This window comes from Mustela erminea, chromosome 1, assembly GCF_009829155.1.
Source record: "Mustela erminea isolate mMusErm1 chromosome 1, mMusErm1.Pri, whole genome shotgun sequence".
In the NCBI taxonomy this organism is placed as follows: Eukaryota; Metazoa; Chordata; class Mammalia; order Carnivora; family Mustelidae; genus Mustela; species Mustela erminea.
Genome location: NC_045614.1, coordinates 35,113,648 through 35,140,593, shown reverse-complemented (window position 1 = coordinate 35,140,593; position 26,946 = coordinate 35,113,648).

Genomic DNA, 26,946 nt, shown 5'->3' with positions numbered 1-26,946 from the left:
ATCCCAGCACCCTGAGATCATGACCTGAGCCGAAGGCAGCGGCTTAACCCACTGAGCCACCCAGGCGTCCCTATGTTTAGCTTTTTAAGAAACTACCAAACTTTAGATGAGGAAAATTTTTTCTTTACCCTTTTAGTTCCTTTTGGCAGGTCATATTAATTAAATTGACATAAGGCAGATTAACAAGAGGAAAACAAATTAAATCGCACGCATATGGGAGCCCCATAGGAGTATGAGACCCATAGACAGTTAGGCAACTGGGGTTTTGTAAGCAGCCTGGGCTAAGGAGAAGGGGGTGGGGGTCTGGAACTTCAAAGGGGAGGAAGACAGTTTACAGGAAGATATTTGAAAAACATATGTTTGTCATGCCATGCAGAAACAGTGGGACACAGAGAGGAATTTGATCTCCAGGCCCTTAGAGCTTCCCCCAGTTTACCACACCCATCCCATACTCTTTGTTGCTATCTCTGGTGATAGCTAGTTTCCTGGACCAGACCCTTTTTGAAATTCTTTTAGGCAGTGAAGGGGAAGGTAAAAATGCTCTTTCTGAGTCTTTTGGGCCTTGACTAATTTCAGCTTAAAGTAATCCACCTGCCACATTTTGAGGAACCTCATTCTGACCCCCTTAAGAAATTATTTTCCACAGTGTCTGTACTATTTACATTCCCACCAGCAATCTATGAAGATTCTGGTTCCTCTACATCCCCAGCAATCCTTGTTATTGTCTCTGTGATTATGGCCATTACCATGGGTGTGAACTGGTATCACATTGTGATTTTGAGTTGTATTTTCCCAGTGCCTAATGATGTTGAACTTTTTTTTAAGTGCTTGTTAGACATTTATGTATCTTATTTGGTGAAATGTCTATTTCTGTCTTTTGCCCATTTTTAACTGGATCATTTGTCTTCTTCATACTGGGGTATAAGAAGTCTATATGTATTCTAGACATAAGTCTTGTATTAGATATATACTGCTGAAAATACTGAAAATTCTTCTTCCTAGTCAGTGCTTTGTCTTTTCATTTTTCTTAATATCTTTTGAAGTACAAAAATTTTTAATTTTAGTGAAGTCCAGTTTTTCAATTTTTTTAATACATTGTCAATTTTTTAAAATAAATTGATACTTGGTGTCATATCTAAAAACTCTTTGCCTAACCCAAGATTACAAAAATTTTCTTCTAAAATTTCTGTAGTCCTCTTGCATTTAAGTTTGTGATTCATTTGAGTTAATTTTGATATATGGTGTGAGGTAAGACTCTAAATTCATCTTTTTTGCATATAGATGTCTAGTTATCCCTGCAAGATTTGTTGAAAAAATATCCTTTCCCCTTTGGCTTATCTTTCTACCTTTGTCTAAAATCAATTGAGCATACATGTCCCAGTTTACCTCTGCACTTTCAGTTCTGTTCTCTCTCCCTCTCTCCATGTATATAATATATATGCTTAGAGACACACTGTTAAACCCTCTTGGGATTTTATTGTAATTTAGATTTTTAAAAGGTCCCCAGGTAACTCTAATGAGCAGCAAAGGGATGAGGTGATGAGACCACTTTTGATAAGGTGGTCGGGGAAAGTCTTTTATTCAAAGATAAGGGAAAAAAAAAAAAAACCAGCGATGAGAAGAGTTGGGGAAGAGTACCCATGAACCATGATCCAGGAGGTGCTTGGACAGGCCAGGCCAGTTATGTCTGCAGTCTGGCTAAGGGAAGTTGGGCAGCCATTTTCATGTAGGATGCCCTAGCCTGTGAAGCCTTATTTGTCCCACTCTACCCAATCTGCCAACACTTTATTCCTCCATTGATTTTTCAAACTCGGTGGGTGTAGCCACCTTTAGTTACCCAAGGGTATAGCACAGGATATACCAAGGATAGGCCAGGCATTTATTCACTCAGTCATCCATTTAATAAATATCGATGGAGTGTCTTCTGTATACAAAGGGCTATACAAAACCTACGGATATAATGATGAATGAAACAAAGTCTTTCCTTCATGGAATTGAGAGGGCACCTCCCTAGTGCATCAGTGACACACACACACACACACACACACACACAAATAGACACACACACACACACACACACACACACACACACACACAGCTGTAAGTAAATGCAGTGGTGCCAGAGGAAGAAATTAGCACACACCCTCTATGTAACTGTTGGGCTCCTTTATTACCTTCAAAGAGATTGAACTAGATATTGATGTTCTCAAAAGGATTAAGTATAAAGGTATGCTAGCACCAACACCCATCTCCTGACTGCTTCCTAAGAACCCACATCCTGGTTATCAATTTATTTTCTCTCAGCTCCAAATTCTCTTTTTTTTGCACTGCTCTGACTTACCAGTGCTGACCCTTGGCTGGCTGACTGAATGTTAGTTTTTGCCAAGAGGGCAATGGAACGATCCTGCAAGGCTCTAGGGGCAGGAAGCTGCTGCTCTTCAGGGGTCAGTCTCCTCTTCAGTATTTAGTGTGGAGGTTGAGTCATCTGTAGGACCATGAGAGCTGGCCCAGATGTGACAATGGCACCTTTAGAGACCTGTGCAAGTCTCTTTGCCAGAAGTTAGCTCCATGCTCTGTGGTAGCTGTGCCCTCTTCAGAGGTCTGAGCCCTGCCTTGTGCGAAGAGATTTGAATCCTTTGCTCCTCATGCTCAGTCTTCTTCAGCCTGGAGGGAGGAGCTGTTCTTTCACTGGTGGTTTCCGGTCACCTGAGAATCTCTTTTACCCTTTTTCATAGTCAACCACCTTCTTCTAGTTTGCAGTTCTTTATATTAAAATATCCCTTTTCGATCAGCCAGTGATGTTTCTGTCTTCCCACTGGTCCCTGATTGAACTGGCCAAGAATTATAAAAACAGATCAGTCTCATTTGGGCTCAAGCAGTGAGATATATTACATGGCTCCTTCAAAATGGAAAACAAGACCAGTGGGGGGCAGGGTGGGGTGGATTGGTTCACTTTTTGAAAAGCCAGACTAATCTCACAGCCCCATGGAACCCATGACTGATCAACATTTCCCCCAGGCTTTGCACCGCTAACACCCAGTGGAAGTCGTGGTTCAAAATCCATGCTCCTGTTCCAAAGAGCTGATGTCATTTTTCTCCCAACTCAGATTAGCTTCAAGGTTGAGAAACTTGTGGGGATGGATAAGAAGAGATCCAAAGTAGCATCTTAGCCTCTGGGGTTTATACACAGAAAAGTGTTCATGACAAAGTAAAGTGGGGCTGTTCCTCGGAGCTGCTATGATGGAGAAGGAAGAGTTTGCAGGTATCCAGCCTATTAAATGTGTACATCCTTCCTTCTTGCCTATATGTGAAGGAACCATACTTCACAGGGGTTAAACACGCAGTCGCAAGAGTCTGGGCTCCCTGATCAAAGCCTGGCTCAGCCACTTTCTGTGCGATCTTGACCATAACACTTAACAGGCCTCAGTTTCCTGCTCTATAAAATGGGGACAAGGTAGTACCTATAGCATAGAAGTTTGTTGTAAGGATTGAATGAGTTAATCCATATGAAGTCCTTAGATGAGTATCTGCCAGGTTGTCTGGGCTTTTTAGCTGCCATGACAACAATGATGATGGCGGTAATGGGTAAGTGCTAAAGAGAGGAGGGGCAATACAACAAGAAGAAATGCCGTGGACACTTACTAAATGTTGTGTTCCATGTATTTATGCTCCAGAGCTCATTTAATCCTCTCATATAAGAGTCTTCCCATTTTACAGATGAGGTAGGTGAGGTTTTGACAGATAAGCCCCACATCATAGCCACTGGCAGAACCCAGTTTTTTCAACATGTCTACCACTACTGGGTAGCTCTCATGCTTCCATGTCAGAAATATTCTCTTCCCTGCCTTTCTTCCTAGACTTAGGTCACACCAAGCCCTTGTAAGTTCTCTCTACCCAGCCTATACTGGAACCCTGTCAGTTCCTGATCATGCTCTGTCCTACCTCAGGAACTTAGTCCATGCTGATTCTTTTGCCTGGGAAGTTCCTTTTCCATCTCTTTACCATAGAAACTTCTCATCTAATCCTTCTCCAGACAGGCTGTTCATGACGATGTAGTTAGCTCACAGTGCTAAAGGGCCTGCTTCCCAGTCCAGGTGCCCTGGTATGGACTGGTGTACCTGACAGAAGGCATGCCCTTTCCTCCTTCTTAAAAGCTGACCTTTGAAGCCGTGATTTCATGGACTAAGACAAGGGAACACAAGCCTTTCACTTATTCACAAGGATCTAAATGCCCTGGCAGTGATCACACTCCCTTGCCTAGGTCTACTCCTGGTTAGGAGGTATTATAATATAATACCTTGTCTTTAGACTATTTGCCACTGTTCTAATTTTTCCAACTTCCTCTTATTAAAAAATTCAAGCACACAGAAAAATTGTGAGAATAATAGAAGATACACACAGACATTAACTGCTAAGTTCAATGATTGTTAACGTTTATAATCTGCTTTACTATCTCTATACCTCTTTATCTTTCATTAAAATTTTATCAAAGTATAACATATACAGCAAAATCTGTGACTTGCAAGTGTGCAGCCTGGTAACGGTTCACAGAGTGAATGCAAAGGGCCTTCCCCAGGTATGTCCTCTGCACAAGAAGGGACTCTACAGGGCAAAGGGATGTGCACATTGGGTGCTCATGTCCCTTCTGAGTACTAGGAACCCCAGATTTTCTGCCCAAATGGCCGCAGGACTACTGCCTGGCTCCTTCTTGGTGCTCTTCTCCACATCTCTTTCCTAAGCCCACAACCCCTAAGCCTCACCGGTGCTCTAGTGGCCACTCTTCTCTGCAGAGGAGAACAGAGCTTGCACATACAAGCTGGGTGTCCACACACATTGATGCAAGATTCCTTTACAGTCTGGGGACAGAGCCATGCTGGGGCTCCATTAGCTCTCCTGTTCCAGGCCCCGCAGACATTACAGATGGGCCTGTTCCTTGAACTCTCAACATTTAAGCAAATATTTGTTACGCACTAACTGTGCCAGATGCTGGGGCCCAGGTAGGTGACACAGCAGACAACCCTCCCCCCCCCCCATTATGGGCAGAGCTGAGGTGCGAATCCAGGCAATCTGGCTTCACATCCATGTTTGTCCACCATGCTATTATTGTGGACTACCGAAGCACAAACAGCGAGAAATATGCATTAAAAACAATGTGTTGTTTATTCCCTTTTATCTTTGTTTATCTCCATCCCTTACCCAAACTAGCTGTGAACGAGTAGAGGGGCTAGGCACGTACATAGGGAAGCCTCCATGCAGAATGACATTCGGGTCAGATGCTGGTGGGCATGAAAAGAATCACCAGAAGCCAGAAGTTGGGGTGGGGAGGCTAGAGGATCCAGAAGGAGGTGGTTAGAGAGTTTGAAAGGAAGGTGGGGAACATAAGGAGCAGCAGGAAAAGCAAGGAGAAGCTGCTTAGCAGAGAGGGCACATTGGCAATTCCAAGTGGCCCGGTGCCCACCGAATGATACCTTTTGAATTCTGACCCAAGCTCCATGCAGCAGATAGAAGTCACGTCAGCCTCCGCTCCTGTTCTCTGGGATGGTTGCAGAGCCCTGCATGGCCCCCTCTCCCCTGCTTGTTTAGGCTCTGTAAGTTCCAAGTAACAGATTGCTTCCAGTGTTTCCTTAAGGGGGTGGTTAGGAAATAAAATTTGCCATTCCCTGGGCTTTCAACCATTGGCTTCTCCCACAGACCTCGTACACCCCCTATGACTCAGAATATATCCAAAGCCTACCAGGAGCTGCAGCCTGGTCTGTGGCCCTTCCGGGTAAATTTGTCACTGCCCTCTGGGTGAGGGATTCTTCAGCTGGTCCCCTTTCTTCCAGCTCTTCAGCCCAAAAGAGGAGGTGACTATAGGGGAATACAGGCACTCTTTTCAAAGTTCACAGTCTACCATTTCACTTTACAAAAGACCTCCATCAGTACTTGTTTGGGCTAACTGAAGGCAATACAAAGAGGATTCAGGCTTTTAGGGAAAATGGTGAAAAGCAAAAATAGTGCTGAGCGTTTGTTCTATAGCGAACTGTAAGGGAGCCCACACTCACCCCACACAGAGTGACCCTGCCAAGCTCCTTTCTCCAGGAACCACCCTGAGCACCTGAGCATCCAGCTGCTAGGCTTTGAACTGTGTCTGTGAGCATCCTTGCTTTATCTGGATTTATTTTGTGCATCTGTTAACGAGATAGGTCCTCAGGTAGCAGACAAGCCTAAGAGGGGTTATGGTTTGAGTCTGGGAATGCTCAGAAATGTTTCCATATAAATTAAGGGTAGGGGGCGCCCAGGTGGCTCAGTTGCTTGAGCGGCTGCCTTCGGCTCGGGTCATGATTCCAGGGTCCTGGGATCGAGCCCTGCATCAGGCTCTCAGCAGAGAGCCTGCTTCTCTCTCTCCCCCTCTCCCTGCTACTCTGCTTGCTTGTGCTCTCTCTCTAGCTGTCAAATAAACAAATAAAATATTTTTTTAAAAAAATAATAAATTAATTAATTAAGGGTAATTGCTCCTTTGTTTTATGCCCTTTCTGCTTATGCCAGTTTTCATAAGAACATGCTACTTCCAGACAGCAGGGAAAACCTGTACTTAGAATTATTTCCTCCAGTTCTAGCTGTGAGTCAAAAATATTTTTATCTGGCTCCATCAGATTGATCCACAAGACCCCACAGCCCACATCTCTAGCCTCGTGCCACCTGTTAATAGAAAAAAGGACTCTCTGAGAACAAAAAAATTAGAGCGGAACAAAATGCTGAGTAGCGTACTAAATTGTAACCATCCCTAAATCACTTCCCTCCAGTAAATAGAAAAACTTATCATTGAGTATATGTTTTCAAGTATTTCCTATCTGTTTAATTTCTCTCCATGAGGCAGCAGCAGAAGTTGGGGTTGTCCTACATGTATCCATGTGCTTTTAACATTTCACCATGTATGTCCAGGCCCTCCCCTCCCTGACCTGCCTTGCTTCCCCTGAGAGATTTCGCTGGTCACCAAAGCAGGGTGGACACTACACAGCAGGCTGGAAATGTACCCTTCCTCCCAGTGACCCTCATCCAGGTTCTGGTGGGAGCTACTGATGTATACCCCAGCTCTGTGCCCTCACAGGGCGATAGCTCCGAGACACATGGTCTGAGATAAACCCCCAGAGTTCCTCAAAGGAATTAAGCCTCTCTTCCCCCATGACAATCACAGATTAATAGCATACTCTTCTCTCCTCCACTCCTGGTGCTTCCTGAAGTCACCTCCCAAGGGAACTACTCCCACTCAGAGCCTTGTCTCAGAGTCTAGCTCTGGGGACCCCAACCTGGAACCTTGATTCAACTTCCTTTTTTTTTTTTTTCCCTAAGATTTTATTTATTTATTTATTTATTTGACAGACAGTAGGCAGTCACCAGTAGGCAGAGAAGCAAGCAGAGAGAGAGAGAGGAGGAAGCAGGCTCCCCGCTGAGCAGAAAGCCTGATGCGGGGCTCCATCCCAGGACCCTGGGATCACGATCTGAGCCAAAGGCAGAGGCTTTAACCCACTGAGCCACCCAGGTGTCCCTTGATTCAACTTTTTATGCTAAAGAACGAGGTATTGCAACCTCAAGAAGATCCTTTTAAATCAGAAAACAGGCAATGAAACTATTTTCCCTTCCATCAACCATTGGGGAATTCTGTTTGCTTTAATTCAGAGCTAATTGCCCATAAATATGTTTAAATTGTCACCAAGTCAAGGGTCTTTCAGTTTTAGGTAATATAAACCCACCCAAACTAGATTAAGTTTCCAAAAGGAGGGGTGAGGGCCTTTAGCGTGAGGACACCGAAGTGTCTCTCAAGGCCAGGAATGCACTTTAGGCAGAGAGAGGAGCTGGAACCAAGAAGTGGGAAGCTATCTTGCTCTTCTTCTAGGGCCCCAAGTTCTCTTCTTTTCACTTCTTCTCTCTGTGTTGAGTGGCTTTTCCCACCACTCTGTATGAACATGGTCACAGGATAACCTTTGAGTTTTTCAACTTTCTGTTGTACCGTAGAAGCAATTCAGAACTTCAGGAGAGAGTCCTGATTGGCCCACCTTGTGTCAGTTGTCTTTTCTGATCCAATCAGGAATGGTAGGAGGGTGAGGGGAGGGGTCTGGTGAACACCAGCCTACTAGACTGCATGCCACTGGGGAAGTCAAAGAAGAGGCCTGGGGACACCCCCAAAGTGTTGGGAGTTACATTACTTTGGAAGCAGAGAAGAGTAAGAAATCTTTTTTTTTTGTGGGGGGGGTATGTGCTATGGTGAGTGCTGTGAAATGTGTAAGCCTGATGATTCACAGACCTATACCCCTGGGGCAAATAACACATTTTATGTTAAATTTTTTTTTTTTAAGGCAAAAACAGAAAAAAAAAAAGAAGAAGAAGAAGAAGAAGAAGAAGAAGAAGAAGAAGAAGAAAAGAAAAAACCTTTTATTTCTCTTCATTTGGGCATGGCATGTTTGGACGTTTCACAAATGCTACCTAATTCCAAGAGGGCAAGTTTCTGTATATACTATGCAGTGTAAAAATGCCCCTGCTTATTAATACCAAGCCAATGGTCACTGAGCTAACCAATGTTGTTTATAGCCATTGAGATGGAAAAAAACCAAAAATGTTTTCTAAAGTGCTTTTATCTGGGGAAAGAAACAAAAATGGGGGGTTTATATGTTGCCTATCATTGGACCCTTAAACATTCTATTTCCAATGTCCAGTGCCTGCATAGAGAAGGCAGGAATGCTGCCCAACTTTGGATGACCATGGGAGTTAAATTAATAGTGTGTATTATTTTTTTACTTGAACCAGGCCTGGGGTAAGTGCCAGCTCTGCTACTTTCTAGCTATTTAACCTCCCCAAACCTTAGATACCTCATCTGTAAAATACAGACATAAATTGATAAAGTATCAGTTGAAAAAGGCCTGGCACATTGGGAGGGAGGATATAAAATGGGCACAGTGCCTGTTAACTACCAGCATTGTCGTTATTAATTCACGATCTGTGGGCCATTTCTCATTAAGATATAACCAGTGCAGTGCAGATGAAAGTCAGTGAAGGGGTTAAAATCATGAATTCTAGAGTTTCAACACCTAGGTGAGATTCTAGGCCCACCATTTATTAGCTGTGAGTCAGCCTCTATTTGCCTCAGTTTTCTGATCTGTAAAATGGGAATCAGTTATCCCAGTATGTCTTGTGGTTAGGGTTAGACGAGAAGAGTTCAAGACAGTGCCTGACACAAAAGAAGCAGGACTGGATACACGAGAGCCAGCATTAATGTGAGTATGATCAGTATTCGCAGCTGGGGGCCCTCTGTGTGTTGAGAGTCTGCTGTCTGGGCTGCAGGCAGGATGCGATGGTGGCCTTTATAGAAATGCATCTAGGTGCTCTTGATTCGCATGTGAAGTGTCACTAGCCCTCTCTCGCTTTAAAGGATATCCCAGTAGAATTAGATAAGTATCCCCAGTATTCGTAGTGAAGCTTAGTGTCAAAAATCATATTTCTTCCTCAAGGCAAAACTAAGCCTGCTCTGAATGTGAGGCCACTGGGCATAGGCCAAATTTGCTACTTTGGTACGAAATAAACAGATGCATGAATATGTATTTCAGCCCAAGTTTGCCAGTAAGATGTAACATGAGAGTCACTCCTTAGGGACATCTGTGTTCATGCATCAGGCCACACATAACTTTAATTACTAGCCTGTCTACCTTTCAAATTGAACGCATGTTTATTTTTGTGGTTCTGGTCAACTGCCGTCCTACGTGCACACTCTTAACTTAATTGCAATCATCCCACTTGCAGTCCTGACCCTGCGGGCAGAGCCAACGTACTGTCTCCCAGACATCGGCAGTCTCGGTGATTCTGACACTCAATCGCGTTGGAGAACCCCAGTGTTAATGGACAACGGGATCCACTAGGTTCTGAATCCCAACACTATCCTTCCTATCCACCAGGCCTTTGTCCCTTCATTGATAAAACAGGAGCACTAATAGTTCCCCTTCATCAGATTGTTGTGACATTTGTTTTTATTTTTTTAAAGATTTATTTATTTTAGAGAAACTGAGAGAGAGAAAGAGAGAATGAGCTGTAGGTAAGGGGAGGGGCAAAGGGAGAGAATCTTCAAGCAGACTCCCCACCCAGAGGGCAGAGCCAGATGCAGGGCTCAGTCCCATGACCCATGAGATCATGACCGGAGTCAAAACCAAAGGTCAGGCATCCAACCAACTGAGCCACCTGGGCACCCCAAGACTTTTAATGAGATGAGATCATAAATGTAAAACACTTTGAAAAGTATCCGGGACATAATCAGTACTCAAAATTGTCTGTTAGAATGACGGATAATCCCATTCACACGTGAGAAAACAGAAGCAGAACATGAGTGGGTCAAGAAGCTTCTGTTGGCTAAGTAAGATTGAAGTTAGGGTTCATGACACCACAGTGCTTACCGTGCTTGGAAAATTGAAGGAAGAGTGGAGAGTAGGGACATACCCCCAGAAGATGGACTAAATTCAGTTTTCAAGTGTTTTCTAAGTGACTTAATTCAGTGAAAACAACTGTTGGCTTGGGAACCTGTTGAAAGATGAGTCTGGCTGAAAGTGTTGCTTCTTATGTAATTATTTTCCCCACCAGCCATTGCTCAGTGAACCCCTTTAGAGGGCCACAACCCACCTGGGAGGCTCCATTCACACAGTGATAGAACTTTTTAAGGTTTCCTCTGTAACCTTTGAAAAATCTTAGAAAACAGGTGAGGGTCCAGAACAACAAGCAAATGTGGGCATAGTAAGGGATTCTGTCTCCTAGAGCTGCTTGGAGGATTGACATAATGTATCCAGAGTGTTTCTAAGTATGGTGCCTGGCGATTAGTAAGCAGTCCATAAGTGGTAAACATAAAGGAAAGCAGTTCAGATTGGCCAGAGAAAAATATCCTTGTCTCCTCTTAGTCTGCCCTTGTCTACTTGGGCTGATAAAATTCATTTCAAGAGGCAAAATCAGCACAGACTGTGTAACACTGGGGCACATCCCTGGGGCTAGTCCCTGCCGTTTGATGAAAGTCAGACTACCCTGAACCCAGGTGCTGACCATGGGGGTATTTAAAGGGTCAGGGCCCTCAGCTTCTTGGTGGGATTCCTGAGAGTTCAGTGGATTTATTCAAATAAAACACATAGCCAGAGAGACTGTAAGCAATTCAGCAATTTTGATCTTTTTAAGTAACTAAAAATGCACATTTGATGAGGCATCCACTTTGGTGCCATTTCTGCTGTCTACACTGCGGTTAGGAGTTTTTCTCTGGAGCCCTCCAGGCAAGCCAGAGTCTGGGTTTTATAGGGGGAAGGAGATCTCTCAGACCTGCATTTGGGTCCTTTCTGCCACTTACTAGCTGTGTGCCCTGCAGCACGACCTTTGACCTCTCTCCCTGTAAATTTCCTTGTCAGGAAAATGAAGATCTCAATAAAGATCCCTACCTCGGGGTTGTCAAAAATAATAGAATGAGAAGTAAGAGACTTCTCACAGCACCTGCCTCCCTGTAAGCCCTTTGTAAAAGACAGCCCTTGTTGCTATTTTAATTGGTATTGCTATTTCTGCTCCTACTACTGTTATGATGTAGATTATCTTACAGATGAGGAAATGGGTAAATTGGGGATAAGAAAATCCACCATTGACAGTTCCTGTGACAAATAATATAGATGAGCACGGTGCCGAGCTCCTGAAATGAACACTGATCAACAGAAGCTAATGTGACCTTCTCGTTGGTACCAGTTGCTTTCTACGCATTTGACCAGCAAATGAGGACGGAGGCTGTGTCTAGGTTGAAGTACAAGGATCAGGTGGAAAACTCCCACCGTCATGGCACCCATGAGTAGTTATGGCTGTTAGCTGAGCCAGAACATAAAGTTTTTCAGAGCATGAAGTTATCTTTGTCTTCCAGCTTAGTTTGACAGATTGTTTTAAAGGGACTGGTATTGTCATACTGGGGGAAAAAAAAGTCATCAAAGTGTGCTAAGAAAAGGATATTTGGGGCAGGTTCAAGCACGAGGAATACCTTCCCCAAATAACCCCTATTGTGCAGCTACTCCTTATCAGTCCTGCCAGGAGCACCATAAATCACCTCTAAATTGACTGTTATGTCATTATTGGGCATCGGAAGACAAATAATCTGGGCAACCTCAAGGATTCCAGAGAGATAGTTTTTGGGCTCGTGTCAGCTCAAACAAAAGTACTTAGGAGCACTGTTGAATTGATGCTCACCTTTTGAATCTCCTCTCTCATCTGTTTTTTTTTTTTTTTTTTTTTTTTTAAATGCAATAAACAGAGTCAGGGAAAGTTAGTTCCTACATCCTGGCATAAAGGTGGTGGATGAAAATGTGTCAGGTTCAGAGATGCTGTCATTATTTTAGACTCTGAAACTACATGCCGGGAGGTAAGAACTTTCCCCATCCAGGAAGGCATGTTTTTGCAGGTATCTGATGGGGACAATCAAGGAGATTGGAGAGTGCAGAGCCAAGTAGTCAGGTGACCATTTGATTGTGGCAGATTTCAAGAGTGAGCATGTCCTGAGAGGTAGTCAGTCCATCTAATCCTGAGCTGGTGGGGAGTAAACAGTTACCCAGGGATGATGCTACATACCCTTTATGAATAATGCATCTTAAATAAATTTGCGCGAACCCGAGCATACAAGTGGATGCCTTTTAGCCAGGAGGAGGCCCGGAGAGAGAGTCCCTTATGGATCCTGTGATATTTTTGTTATTGTTGTTGTTGTTTTAAGATTTTATTTGTTTGACACAGAGTGAGAGAGAGCAAGCACGAGGAGCAGCAGGGAGAGGGAGAGGGTGAAGCAGACTCCTTGCTGAGCAAGTAACCCAGCATGGGGCTCGATCCCAGGACCCTGGGATCATGACCTGAGCCAAAGGCAGACACTTAACTGACTGAGCCACCCAGGTGCCCCATAACCAAGGTCCTTTATAGACACTGGGATTTTTTGTTTTGTTTTGTCTTTTAATAGTCATTGGTTTTTAAATGTTGTATTTCATCACATCAGGCAGAGTGCTGGCTGTGACCCAGGTCTCGTTTGCACTCGTGGAGTGCGTTCTTACATGAATGACCATCTTGCAGCTTGTTTCATCATGGAGCTTTCAAACACTGTTGCCCTTGAGATGAAAATTATGAGGTTAACCCCTTTCTTGTTTTAAAGGGTATGGACATGGCCATGCCCCGCAGCCTCCTGAGTGCTAATGGTGCCCCAAGACATAGATTCCAAAGACAGCAAAACAGAGAAAGGGTGGGAGGCTCCATATTGTTCCAGAAGAGAAGAGTGGTGGAGAGAAGCAATAGGAAGGAAGAAGCATATTTGGAGAACAGTAAATATGCCCTGCCCTGGGATATGTAACTTGTTCATATCAAGACCCACTTACCTCAGCACAAGCCCATGGGTTTCAGTGATGGAGAAACCCAAGTGTGCTGAGGAACACACAGGACTGAGGAATCAGGATACATGGACCTAGAACACTCTCACCCGCTGGACACCCAATAATCAGAAGCTGGAATAAATTTCATTGGTTGGCATTGAACTGAAATAATTTGACTCTACATCTAACTGCCCATTAGTTTCGGGGAGTAATACTACTACTCTCTAGCATTTATTTTGGAGTCAGTATGTTGCAAGTGTTTTTGGTTTGTACATACACTGTCACATTTCATCTTCTTCGTCACTCTGTGAGATAGGCACTGTAATATTTCCATTTTGTAAATAAGGAAACCAAGGCTCAGAAGAAGCTAAGCAGAGGGCCCCTGGGTGAGTCACTTGGTTACACGTCCAACTCTCGGTTTCAGCTCAGGTCCTGACCTCAGGGTCGCGAGATCAAGCCATGCAGTGGGTTCCACGCTCGGCACAGAGTCTGCTTGAGATTCTCTCCCTCCCCCTCTGTCTCTTGCCCGGCTCATGGGTTCCTTCCCTTTCTATCTCAAATCAATCAATAAATAAAATCTTTATAAAGGGAAAGAGGGCAGTAAGCCGTTTTTTTCACAATCATATCACCAGGGAGTAACACAACTGCGATTTGAACCCAAATTTTTGTTATCTCTCTTCCAGTATATCCCATGCTGTCTACCCACAGGTCCCCTTACTTGTCAAAGAGCGACCATAATCCATACCTTACCCACCTCTCGAGGGGACCTCTGGTTTCAACAGAAGGAGTGAGACTCAAAGCAAGTAGTTAAGTGCTGTCAAGGTGAAGGGTGTCATTATTATTTCCTAAGTCCAGTCTCTAATCACTGTTAATGAGGGTAGGCTTCTGGGGCAGATCGCTGGGCTTGGATTCAGTTGTTAGTTTTTTGCTACTTCCTAGCTGTGTGATCTTGGGCAAATTACTTAACTTCCCTCTGCTTCAACTGCCTCATTTATAAACTGGGGATGAAAATGGTCCCTACCTCCTAAAGAATTTTTTGAGGCTCAGATGAGATGATGCCTGTAAAGCAGTAAGCACAGTGCCTTGGACGTGATTAACATTCAGGAACGAGCAGTTTCTATTAGTGTTCATTTCCTGTCCCTGTAAGTTCATTCTCTCCAAGCACTGGCTAGGCTCAGGTTTTTGAAAAACAAAGAGTTAGAGCTTCCCACGCCTGTCTCTAAGCAGCTGATGAGCCACAGCCCCTTTGATGACGCCTCTGGAGAACAAAAGGTAGCTAGCCTGGAAACTGATGGTGTCTGAGACCCTGTAGACCATCTGAGGGGCAGAGTGGCAGGAGCAATGATTGTTCCGCTGTGATCATCGTGAGAGCAAAGCCCTCATGCACCCTCTCCCTTGGAGTCAGGCAACTGACCATGTTCTTTGTCTAAGTATCTGGGTCATTGAAGTCTTTCTCAGAACTGTCCTTCATGTCTGAGTCAAACTAGTTAGTTGCCCCTTTCCTCACTGGGAGACATTAATCACCTCCTCTCATGTACCATATCTCAGGGACTGTTGCTAACAGTTTTTGCTTCGTTAGAAAAATAAATCCAGGGGTGTTGGGTGGCTCAGTCAGGTGATGTGTGACTCTTCATGATCTCGAGGTCCTGAGGTGGAACTCCAGGCTGGGCTCTGTGCTCGGCGGGGTGACTGCTCAGGATTCCTTCTCTCCCTCTTCTACCCCTCCCCCTGTTTGCATGTTTGTGTGCACTCTCTCTCTAAAATAAATAAATATCTTTAAAAAATAATAATAAATCCACTTTTTGTTTTCATTTTGGCCCTGGGAGCCCTTTTTTTTTCTTTATAATGATTAAAAGTCTAATGTATAGTTCAAAGAAAAGTATTAAAATTTTCAGCCCATGTGACCTAAATAAGGAATGTATTCTGTGTTCATTCCTTTAATAAAATTTTAATGACCATCTACTATATGCCAGTTGTTTGGTACATTCAGTTGAGTATGACACAAGCCCTGGCATCAGGATGCTTCTGATCTTGTTGCAGCAGCATATTTTGGTGAAATACTTGGCCTGATTTTTTTTATCTAGTTGTTCCTGCCCTATCTTAACTTCCAAGCAGTTGCCACAATGAGTTCTCTAGGACCCTGCTACTGTATCCAGTAGTTTTATGCTGATTGTTAAAAAGAAAAAAAAAATCTAATTTCTTGGCATGCTATATATGAGATCCTGCACCATCTGGCCCCTTCTACTATACCAGCCCTAATCCCTGTTCCTGCCCTCAGTCTTCTTGAAGCCAGTGTGGACAGGGTGCAGTCCCTCTACAGGCTGAGATGTGTCTGTTATGTTCGTCTTGTCTACCTCATGGAATTGCTCCTAGATGCCATACCCTCCATGTATCCAATTATCTTTATCTGCTCTCCAGCTACCTTCCCGTAAGTTCTTCATACTAAGAATCCTGGCCCTTTGGGAGCCCTATCTCCTTGAAACTCTCACTGGACTGTAAAATCTTCTCTCACTTGATTGTAATTTTTAAATTTGTATTGTATTTACTTGTATTTGTTTTGTATCCGCCTCTCTTACTACATCTAGTTTAGAGATACAAGAGAAGGTGAATGAATGAACAAATAAGTGAATGGATAAAATAAAATACAAAACTCATCCTCTAAGACCACAAATTAATACCCCTGGCACTCTGACAGTGACACTGATGATAAGAATCCTTTCCTATGACTTCAAAAGTGCCAAGGAAGTGATTCATCCAAAACAGGCACTTACAGTGGCAGAGTCTGGGCTGGAAACTCAAAAGTCCACATGCAAAGCTGAAGAATTTTTGGCCTTCACCATCTGACCTTGATGGTGGAGAGTTAGGGTGCAGCATGAAACTGAAATCCACTGCCCAGCAGAAAAGGAAATCACGTATTTGAGAATTGTGGGCATTTTAGAAAATCTAACACATAGGTATTTGGTACAGAAAGTGGCGCTCTCAAAGCCTCCTCTTTGAAGTACAAAGTAGTAAAAGAGCACTAAGCTCGATGGTAGAAAACCTGACTTAGATTTCCCCTTTCCTTCTATCCGTGTTTGATATGGCGTAAGTTTTTACGGGTGTGCTCTTCAGCTTCTCTGGCCCTCAGTTTTACACACTGTGGAGAATTAGACCAAATTATTTTTATCTAATGTTGCTTCCGACTTTAAAGCTTCTTTACAAATGTATCTCATGAATACATACAGAAATAGATGAATGTGTCTCTTCAACGTGAGGACATATTCTGTACCAAGCTCTGTACCAGCTCTGGGCGAGGACACGATAATGTGGGCCGACTCACCCATGGCACTTCTGTGGAACTCACCCTTAGAAATTATCAGTGACACCCTATGATTTAAACCTTCCCGAAAGCCTATTTTCAAAGGTTAAGAAAGAATTATAGTTTCCGTTCTGCTAGGCAAATACATATTTAATTGTTAACATATACTCCAACAAAAATGTCCCAATTGGGTGATTTTTTTTTTTAAAGGACTTCAGTTTGACCCTTGGCAACCCCCCTCAATCATTCTTTTGATCAGAATTTTCCCAGCGGGAGTCTGTCAACTTCCCAGAATGTCTTCCTTGGCTCAAACCTGCCTCCGTGGCGATGAAGCGCGGGCCTCCTGTCAGACTCTTAGCTTTGGAGAGTGTGTTTCAATTATTAAATTATTAATTATCGCTGTGTCGGCCTGCCTGCTCCCAACTGTGTTATCCTTTTCCGTGTTTTAACTGTCTTCTCTTTTGGTTCTTTTGGGGGCAAGGATGTTAAGATGGAAAATCTTAAACTAGGGTGCCCAAGCAGAGCTCGCCCACTGCTTGCAAATGAAACAATGGACAGTTGTTTCTGGCCCATCCTGTACTTCCGTTCGCTGAGGAAAGATAACACTGTGAAGAAACTCTGCCTTTCTTTCTTGATGGAGAACGGTCGTGGACTCAAACATGTATTTCCCACCCCAGTCTCTGTTCTCTCTGTAGGATTCTAATTTTGATGTTTTTCAGAAACCAGGGCATATGTCTGGTCTATTCATCATTGAGCCTCTGAATAGCAAAGCAGGTGTCTCCAGTGTAAGGTGATCTTGGTGGTCTTATCTGTGAGATTGCCAACCTCACATTTGTATTCATGTCGTAATTCCTAGCTTTTATTTTTATGTGTGCATTTGTGCAGCGCAGGAGAACTCTCTACTCAAGTAAGTAGTTGAGCAAATGTAGTGGTTTACAGCCGTATGAAATGTCTGAGGCATAAGTTAGACCATAATGTGATTCTGTAGTTCTTTGAAAGGCTTCAGCAAAAAGCAAAACCCATGCATGGCAAGTTATTTCGGTGCAGGATAAAACTTGTTTCCAGTTCTCTAATCCATTTTGATAAAGAACAAAAATGGCAACATGTTCAAAAACTCTCCGGTCAATTGTAAAATTAAATGAAAATGTAGGAACTGAATTAATGTCTTCTGGTTAAAAAATAAACCCTTTGGAAAAGAAAAATCCTCTACCACAATGTGGTGTTTCTAAGTACAGTCTTTCTTCCACCAAATTCAGGCAGTTGACAATTTTGGACTACTGATGAGGTGAGAATAAAGTAGACGGCAGTGTGATTCTTGTTCACTGTGAACCACTGGTCACAGAGGACGTCGCTGCCCTCCTCCCTGGCATTCCCCCCTCACTACCCATCATTCCTCTTTGACAGCAGCTTTTCTTGCCCTACGTTACATGGACAGCGGCTTACCTTCTCCAGTTGATTTTCATTCATAGATTTAAACTTTTTAAACAAATTTTAATGATTACTCTTGCCAAAATTTGTGGAGTGTAATTTAATTATCTTTAATGATTTTCCATTGGAAATGTTCTAGTGTTCTATAAAATTAAAGTGTTAGGAGAATTAGCATTTTTAAAATTCTTGTTCTGCAATATTAGTTTTTTTAGTGCGAATTATCTAAATGTTGGAATTTTCATTTGCAATTCTCCTTTCATTAACATGCCTCATATATGTCTTAAACTCATTTTTAGAATTTAAAATCATAACATGACACTATCATTTAATAAACCTAAAACTCAACTTAATCACTGGTAGTTACAGTTCTCTGGAGGACCAAATAGGATAGATAGACGATAGATAGATAGATAGATAGATAGATTGATTGATTGATTGATTACAAAACATGGCTCATGTGGTTTTGGAGCTTAGAAATCCCGCACCTGTCCTCTGTAAGCTGGAGATCCAGGAATGCAGGAATACGGGTGGTATAATTCAGTCTGAGTCCACAGACCTGAGAATCCAGGGAGCTGATGGTATAGATGTCAGTATGAGTCTGAAAGCCTGAGAACCAAGGAGTGGCTACTGTAAGTCTCAGACTCTGAAAGCCCAAGAAAAAAAGTTCTGATGTCTAAAGGCAGGGGCAGGTAAAGAAGATGGAGTTTTCAAGCTCAAGGAGAGAAGGATTTGCCATTTCTTCATCTTTTTATTCCATTCAGAGCCTCAACAGATTGGATGGTGCATGCTTAAATTGGAGAGGGCAGATCTCTTTATTCAGGCTACTGAATCAAATGCTAATCTCCTCTAGAAACACAAACACACCCAGAAATAATGTTTTACCAGCTATCTGGGCACCTCTTAGCCTAGTCACGCTAATGCGTAAATTTAACCACCACAGTCATGGCCTCCACTATCTCGTTAGTTTGAATGGCCCATTCATCCACCCAGATACCTTTCCAAGATAATTATTGAGGAAATGACCATAAGATACAGGCAATATGCTAGATGCTAGGAATGCAACTCTAAAAGTAATTGTTGCTACCTTCTAAGAGCATTAAACCATGTCGTTAAAAACCATAGGTCACTCCCATGTTCACTGGAGGAATATTCACAATAGCCAAAATATGGAAACAAAAAAATATTCATGAATACGTAATGGGCAAGGAAAATGTGGTGCATTATTCAGCCTTAAAAGAGAAGGAAATTTTACCATTTTTTGCAATTCAAAACCCAAAGGCAGTATCTGTTGAGTGGATGGGTCAGAAGGACATTATGCCAAGTGAAGAATCCCATCTCAAAGGGACAAATACTATATGATTCCAATTATATGTGGTATCTAAAATACTCAAACTCATAGGAGCAGAGAATGGAATGGTGGTTGTCAGGGATTGCGGAGGAGGGGAATGGGGAGCTGTTGTTGAAAAGGTGTAAAGTTTTAGTTATGCACCATGAATAATTCCTAGAGATCTCCTGTCCAGCATTTGGCCTACAGCCAAAAACATGGTGCTACACTTTAAATTTTGCTAAGAGGGTTAACATGTTAAGTGTTCTTAACACACATGCCCACCCACAAAGACACAAGGAAACTTTTAGAGATGATGGGTATGTTTATTACCTTAACGGTACTGATAGTGTTTCCACAATGATGCTATCATTGCAAGGGACCCAAATGCTATACATATGTCTGGGTTCATCAACTGTATGCATTAAAAATGCACAGATTATTTTTCATTTCAAAACCCAAAGGCAGTATCTGTTGAGTGAAATATGACCCATGACATGAGTCTATGCTTCAGGAGTTCATGAAAGGAAATGATCACTTTGGACTGAGTAATCCATGAATACTTCTTAGAGGGAGAATCTGCATTGGATTGAAGGATCCTTAGGTTTTGATAATCAAAGGCGAGGAAGAAGCACAAAGAGGTCAGGCAGCATGGTGTGTCTGAACAGTGATGGGCTGTATCACAGAACTTGCTTTAAGAGGGTGGCTTAAAGGGTTGAAAATCTCTTGCCTGGTTGTACATGGCTTGAGCAGTAGGGTGGGTGGTTAAGCTTCATACTACAGCCAAATGAATGTTGAGCTTCTTTAAAATTAAGTGATATGAAATATTGCATTCACATTAATTAAATAGAATCATTACTACAGCTCAGTTTTTGTTACTGTACGCAATGTTGAATGTGAAATGATTATTTCATTTTCTCAACCAAGTGCATTAACTGGTTGTATCACAGAAACACATAAATCAGGTGTGGTGTAAGGAATAGCAATGGTAGAGATGGAGGTGATTCCAACCTAAAGCTAGGTGTTTAAAAGCTGTGAGTCTATACTTGAGGGTTTTTTTTTTTTTTAATTTCTTTATTTTAGCAGGAGTGAGCAAGAATGAGCAGGGTGGTGGGGGGACAAGCAGAGAGGAGAGAGAGACTCTCAAGTAGACTCCCTGCTGAGAGCAGAGGACAACGTGGGGCTAGATGTCATGACCCTGAGATCATGATTTGAGCCGAAATCAAGAGTCAGACACTTAATCCACTAAGCCACCCAGGCGCCCCTATACTTGAAGTTTTATAAGGTTGAAATCTTAAACACACTAAAACTAGAAAAAGTAAGTGATTCAGTATTTTTGACTAATTGGACTAACTAATATTTAATTAATTCAGTTTAACACTCAAAATATCGGTATATGTCAACAGAGGCTAAGGAGCTTCCCCAAAACTCTATACATATTTTCCTTAAGGAGCTTATTTATTTTAATTAATTGAGACCACAATTTTTATGTATCTTTTTCCTTCACAAATGATAAGCAATGCTGTTAAAAAATAACACTTAGGGAGAGCTGTCCTCCTCCAAATTACTAGCGTGCATTATCAGACGTTTCTAATTTTAATCAGAAAAACAACCTTAATTTGGTTTCATTAGGTCTAAATTAGAGCGCATGTCCCCTTGTTTCTCATCGCCATTTGGAATCTTTCCCCCTCTCATTTTCTTCTTCTTATGGCGGGGGGCAGAACAGATGCACATTTAGTCCGCAGTAAATGAAGTAGACTTGATTAAGGAATGTCTCTCTGTGGAAACATAAGCAGTACACAGATCCCATGAATCTTGGGTCAAAAACAAGTTACCGATATCTCCCCCCCAGTGGGTTCTACGGAACTGGCAAACTACAGCCCATGGGCCAAATCCAGCCCCCTGACTGTTTGCGTAAATAAAACACAGCCACACTTCCTAGTGTCCGTGTCCTCTGTACAAATACTTCCATGTTACTGGGGAAGACGTAAGTAGTGGAGACAGAGACTGCATGCCCATGGATCCTAAACGGTGAATGATCTGGGTCTTTTCAGGAAAAACATCATTCTAACCCCTAGATCAGATGATAATGTATCATTAGTTTTGTCACTGATATTAAACATTAATTTTACCTTGTGTTGTATAATTCAGACTTCCCAAGCACTTTTTGCTTGTTTCTCCAAGCTTTTATTTAAATTCTAGTTATTTAAGCTACGGTGCAATATTCCTTTCAGATGTAGAATCCGGTGGTTCAGCACTTCCGCACAACAGCCGGTGCTCATCTGGACAAGTGCCTCCTTCCTCCCCATCACCTGTGTCACCCATCTTCCTCCCTACCTCCCCTCTGGCGACCATCAGTGTGTTTCCTGTAGTAGGTCTGTTCTTGATTTTCCTCCCTCTCTCTTTGTCCCCTCCATGCTCGTTTGCCTTGTCTCCCAGATTCCACACGAGAGTGACAACACATCCCATCTGTCCTCCCGCTGGCTCCTCACCTAGCACATGAGGTTCCTCAAAAAGTTAAGAATAGAGCTACCTATCATCTAGCAAGGGCACTACTAGATATTTACCCAAGGATGCAAAAATACTCATTCGAAGGGATACATGCATCCCGACCTGTATAGCAGGTTATCAACAGCAGCCAAATTATGGAAAGAGCCCAAGTGTCCATCGACTAATGAATGGATAACGAAGCTGTGCTATCTGTTTACAACGGAGTAGGCACCACCGTGAAAGGCAGCAAAGTCTTGCCATTTGCGACAGTGTGGATGGAGCCAGGAGGTGTCGTGCCAAAGCGCTTTTAAAACATTTCATCTGAAATATCTCCTAAGATAACATAGGCCAAAAAAAAAAAAAAAAAAAAAGTTATGCCAAAAGTAGAAAGTCCTGGGGCACTTGGGTGGCTCAGTGGGTTAAAGCCTCTGCCTTAGGCTCAGGTCATGATCCTGGGGTCCTGGGATCAAACCCCACATAGGGCTCTCTACTCAGTGGGAAGCCTGCTTCCTCCTCTCTCTCTCTGCCTGCCTCTCTGCCTACTTGTGACCTCTGTCTGTCAAATAAATAAATAAAATCTTAAAAAAATAAAAAAAGTAGAAAGTCCTCACACATATGGAAGTGATCTGCTTCTCACTCATATATAAAGGCAGGGTGATATTGCACTCGTCGTGCAGATGAAGAAGCAGAAGTTACAGGAAGTGGCTGCTTCACGGGACTAGGTGAGGTCATCTCATACCCTCTGCCCCAAATTTTCCACTGTGTTGGGATTTCCAAACTGTACCAGTGAGTTATTCATGTATGTGAGAGAGAAAAAGCTTCCATGTCCAAAAGGTATTTCTTTCTCTTGAAACTGTCTATAAGTATAAACATTAATATATGCAGTGTTCTAAAAAAATTCTTCAATGAAGAAACCCATTTAAATGTACTTCCTTCAGCTTTTTCTAGTATTATTTTACTACAAACAAACCCCCTTCCTCCCTGCTCCCCTCTTCCCAAACACCTTAATACCCACGGAACCAGTTAGGGAAACCTTGCCCTATATTCCTTTACCACCCACTTTTTCCTTTATTTCCCAAAGCATGGCCTTTCTGCTGTCCCTGTGATGTACTACGTGTAGATTTGCCACACACAGGAAGTTGTACACGTTTTCTGTTTTTTTTTTCTTTTTTTTTCTGTTTGTTTTTATTTAAGCCAGATGTATACAACTTGAACATCTAGTAATTTGCTTCTCTTTGGGATTGTTGGTTTTATGTACACATTTTCTAAAATCAAAGGAAATATATTTTAGAAAAAGTAGAAAATTGAATAAGCAAAGGAGAAGATAGAGCACAAGAAACACTATCCCCTGGAAACCCCTATTGCTTTTGAGTATAAAATCTTTCAGAGTGTTCGTGTGAAATATGGCATTTTATCTAAAAATAGAATTTTAGCATGCATACTGTTGGTTAACCTGTTTTTTTCACCTACATTTATGTACATGATGGACATCTGATGTTTCTGATGGACATCATTTAAAGTCAGTAAATACAGTTCTGTACCTTCTTTTTTTAATTATTTAAATTTAAATACAATTAGTGAACATATAGCACATCATTAGTGTTTGATGTAGCGTTCAGTGATTCATTAGTTGTGTGTAGCACCCAGTACACATCACATCATGTGCCCTCCTTAATGCCCATCACCCACTTACCCCCAACCCCCCACCCACTTCCCTTTCCACAATCCTCAGTTTGTTTCTCAGAGTCAAGAGTATTTCATGGTTTGTCTCCCTCTCCGATTTCTTCCCATTCAGTTTTTCCTCCCTTCCCCTATGGTCCTCTGTGCTGTTTCTTATATTCCACATATGAATGAAACCATGTAATTGTCTTTCTCTGACTGACTTATTCCACTTATCATAATACCCTCCAGTTGCATCCATGTCATTATAAATAGTAGGTTTTCATCCCTTCTTGATGGCTGAGTAATATTCCATTGTATATATGAACCACATCTTCTTTATCCATTCATCTGTTGAAGGACATCTCAGCTCCTTTTACAGTTTGACTACTATGGACATTGCTGCTATGAACGTTGGGGTGCAGGTGCCCCTTCTTTTCACTACATCTGTATCTTTGGGGTAAATACCCAGTAGTACAATTGCTCTATATAGGGTAACTCTATTTTCAACGTTTTGAGGAAACTCCATGCTGTTTTCCATAGTGACTGTACCAGCTTGCATTCCTACCAACAGTGTAAGATGGTTCCCCTTTCTCCACATCCTCGCTAATATTTGTTGTTCCCTATCTTATTAATTTTAGCCGTTCTAACTGTTTTAAGGTGGTATCTCATTGTGGTTTTGATTTGTATTTCCCTGATGACAAGTGATGTGGAGCATTTTTTCATGGGTCTGTTAGCCATTTGTATGTCTTCTTTGGAGAAGTATCTGTTCATGCCTTTGTTTGCCATTTCTTGACTGGATTATTTGTTTTTGGGGTGTTGAATTTGAGAAGTTCTTTATAGATCTTGGATTCTAGCCCTTTATCTGTTATGTCATTTGCAGATATCTTCTGCCATTCCATAGGTTGCCTTTTAGTTTTGTTGACTGTTTCCCTTCATGCAGAAGCTTTTTATCTTGATGAAGTCCCAATAGTTCATTTTTGCTTTTGTTTCCCTTGCCTTTAGAGATGTGTCTTGCAAGAAATTGCTGCATTTGAGGTCGAAGAGGTTACTCTCTGTGTTCTCATTTAGGATTTTGATGGATTTCTGTCTCACGTTTAGGTCTTTTGTCCCTTTTGCATTTATCTTTGTGTATCTTGTAAGAGAATTGTCTAGACTCACTATTCTGCATTTGGCTGTCCAATTTTCCCAACACCATTTATTAAAGAGACTATCTTTTTCCCATTGGATATTCTTTCCTGCTTTGTCAAGGATTAATTGACCATAGAGTTGAGGATCCATTTCTGGGTTCTCTGTTCTGTTCCATTGATCTATGTGTCTGTTTTTGTGCCAGTACCATGCTGTCTTGATATCACAGCTTCATGATACAACTTGAAGTCAGGCATTGTGATATCTACGGCTTTGGTTTTCTTTTTCAATACTCCCCTGGCTATTGGGGGCTCTTTTCTGGTTCCATACAAATTTTAAGATTGTTTGTTCCAGCTCTGTGAAAAATGTTGATGGTATTTTGATAGGGATTACATTGAATGTGTAGATTTCTCTGGGCAGCACAGACATTTTAACAATATTTATTCTTCTGACCCATGAGCATGGAATGTTTTTCCATCTCTTCGTGTCTTCCTCAATATCTTTCATGAGTGTTCTGTAGTTCCTGGAGTATTTATCTTCTTTTTTAATGGTTGCAATGTGATCCATTATATGGATCTAAAGTGGTTTTGAAGCAAATCCCCTGTGATTGAATATTGGGTTGTTTCCACCTTTATTCAACCAGAATGATTTCCTAAGTGATGGCATTGCTAGGTTGGAGTGCTTGTAGTCAGTATCATTAGATGGAAATGTTAGTCTTTCATCTTCAAAATCTACAAGGCTCAGATAACCATTCTGTCCCCACTTCCTAGAGATGAGCAGTTGCTTCATGCCACCTCGTATACCTGCTTCTCTCAAGGCCTCAGACCACCTTCTTTTCACAGAGTTTCTGTAACCTGATCCTTGTTCATCTAATGGTTTTATTTAGTAACTTTCATTTAGTTGTTTTGTCTAAGGATGATTGTGCGTTGCATCAGTTACTTCATTTGGGGATCGAAGAATAGTATTTTTCTAATTCTACCACTTGGTTTTTAACTCTTTTTAAAAACACAGCACTGGACAAGGAGAGACACCTTTCCCAGAATCAATAGTTCAATAAAGTGAAAATATCAAGCCTGACCTCCGAGAGAGTGGCCAAATTTGCTTTCAGGAAATGAGCCTGACTAAAGTCAAGCTCTCTCTAGGAAAGAGAGGCAGTGCCTTTCAGCCTGTCTGGCCATGGTTCTTGGGTTTGTTTCATGATGTGGTTACCATTAAGCAAGGATTTGGCCAAATTAGGCAGAAAGTACTCGGTTGAATTCCCCACTGAGTGAAGTAGACAATGGGCATACCCAGAATATTAAATATTAATTTAAGTCAAATAACAACGTCTTAAGAAAATGTTGAAGCTTTGTGTAAGAGGCATAGATACACATACACATCCATGCACTGAAGCAGCTTTACTCCCGTGTGTTCTAAGAATGCCCTGGCAGGTAAAGTGGGAAAAGTAGGGTCATTGATGTACGTGGCTGACTTTTCTCATGTCTAAGAATTTGAGAAAACAATCACTGCCATTATTACATATCAAGAACTCTTAGCACCAAAACGTTTTTTAAATTTTTTTATTTTTTATAAACATATAATGTATTATAGCACCAAAATTTTTCTCAGAAAGTCCAAATATGCATAATGTTTGAGTTCTAGGTATGACAAACTGATAGGGGAAGATTTCTTTAAGCAGAGTATAACCTAAACAATTTTAGGTGTCCTAAGTCTAGAAGTCCATTTCCTATTAAGTTTTGTTGTGAAATTAATGTGGTCCTCAAAAAGAGCACAGGCTACTTTCTTACATTTTTTTTTAAGTTGTGTGTGGATGTGCATAAAGCCTAACAACCATTGTGTCCTTTAACTAAATCTTCACTGAGGACCTACTTATGTGCTTCTCCTCCCAGGAAATGTTACTGTTGACTTATTTAAATCTGTAGACAAACAAGTTTTGCCAATCACCTTGTGCTCTTGTATTTCTTGGGTCTGTTGAGTACTCTCTCTTTTTATTTATTTTTCCATACTATTGACTTATTGAAGTCAAATGTCCTGTAGAATATTCTAGAAACAACATGGTTTTCTATATTTGTCTCTCTGTTTTCACATGGTGGTATTTAACTTCTTCCTCTACCTTCTCTATTCTCTTAAACTTTGTTTAATTAACTGTAAGTTAAGATAATAATAAAGATAAAGTTAAGATAATAATGAAGTTTGAATAATTTCTAATTCAATATTTTGGCAAAAACACTTCTTTTGTAGTC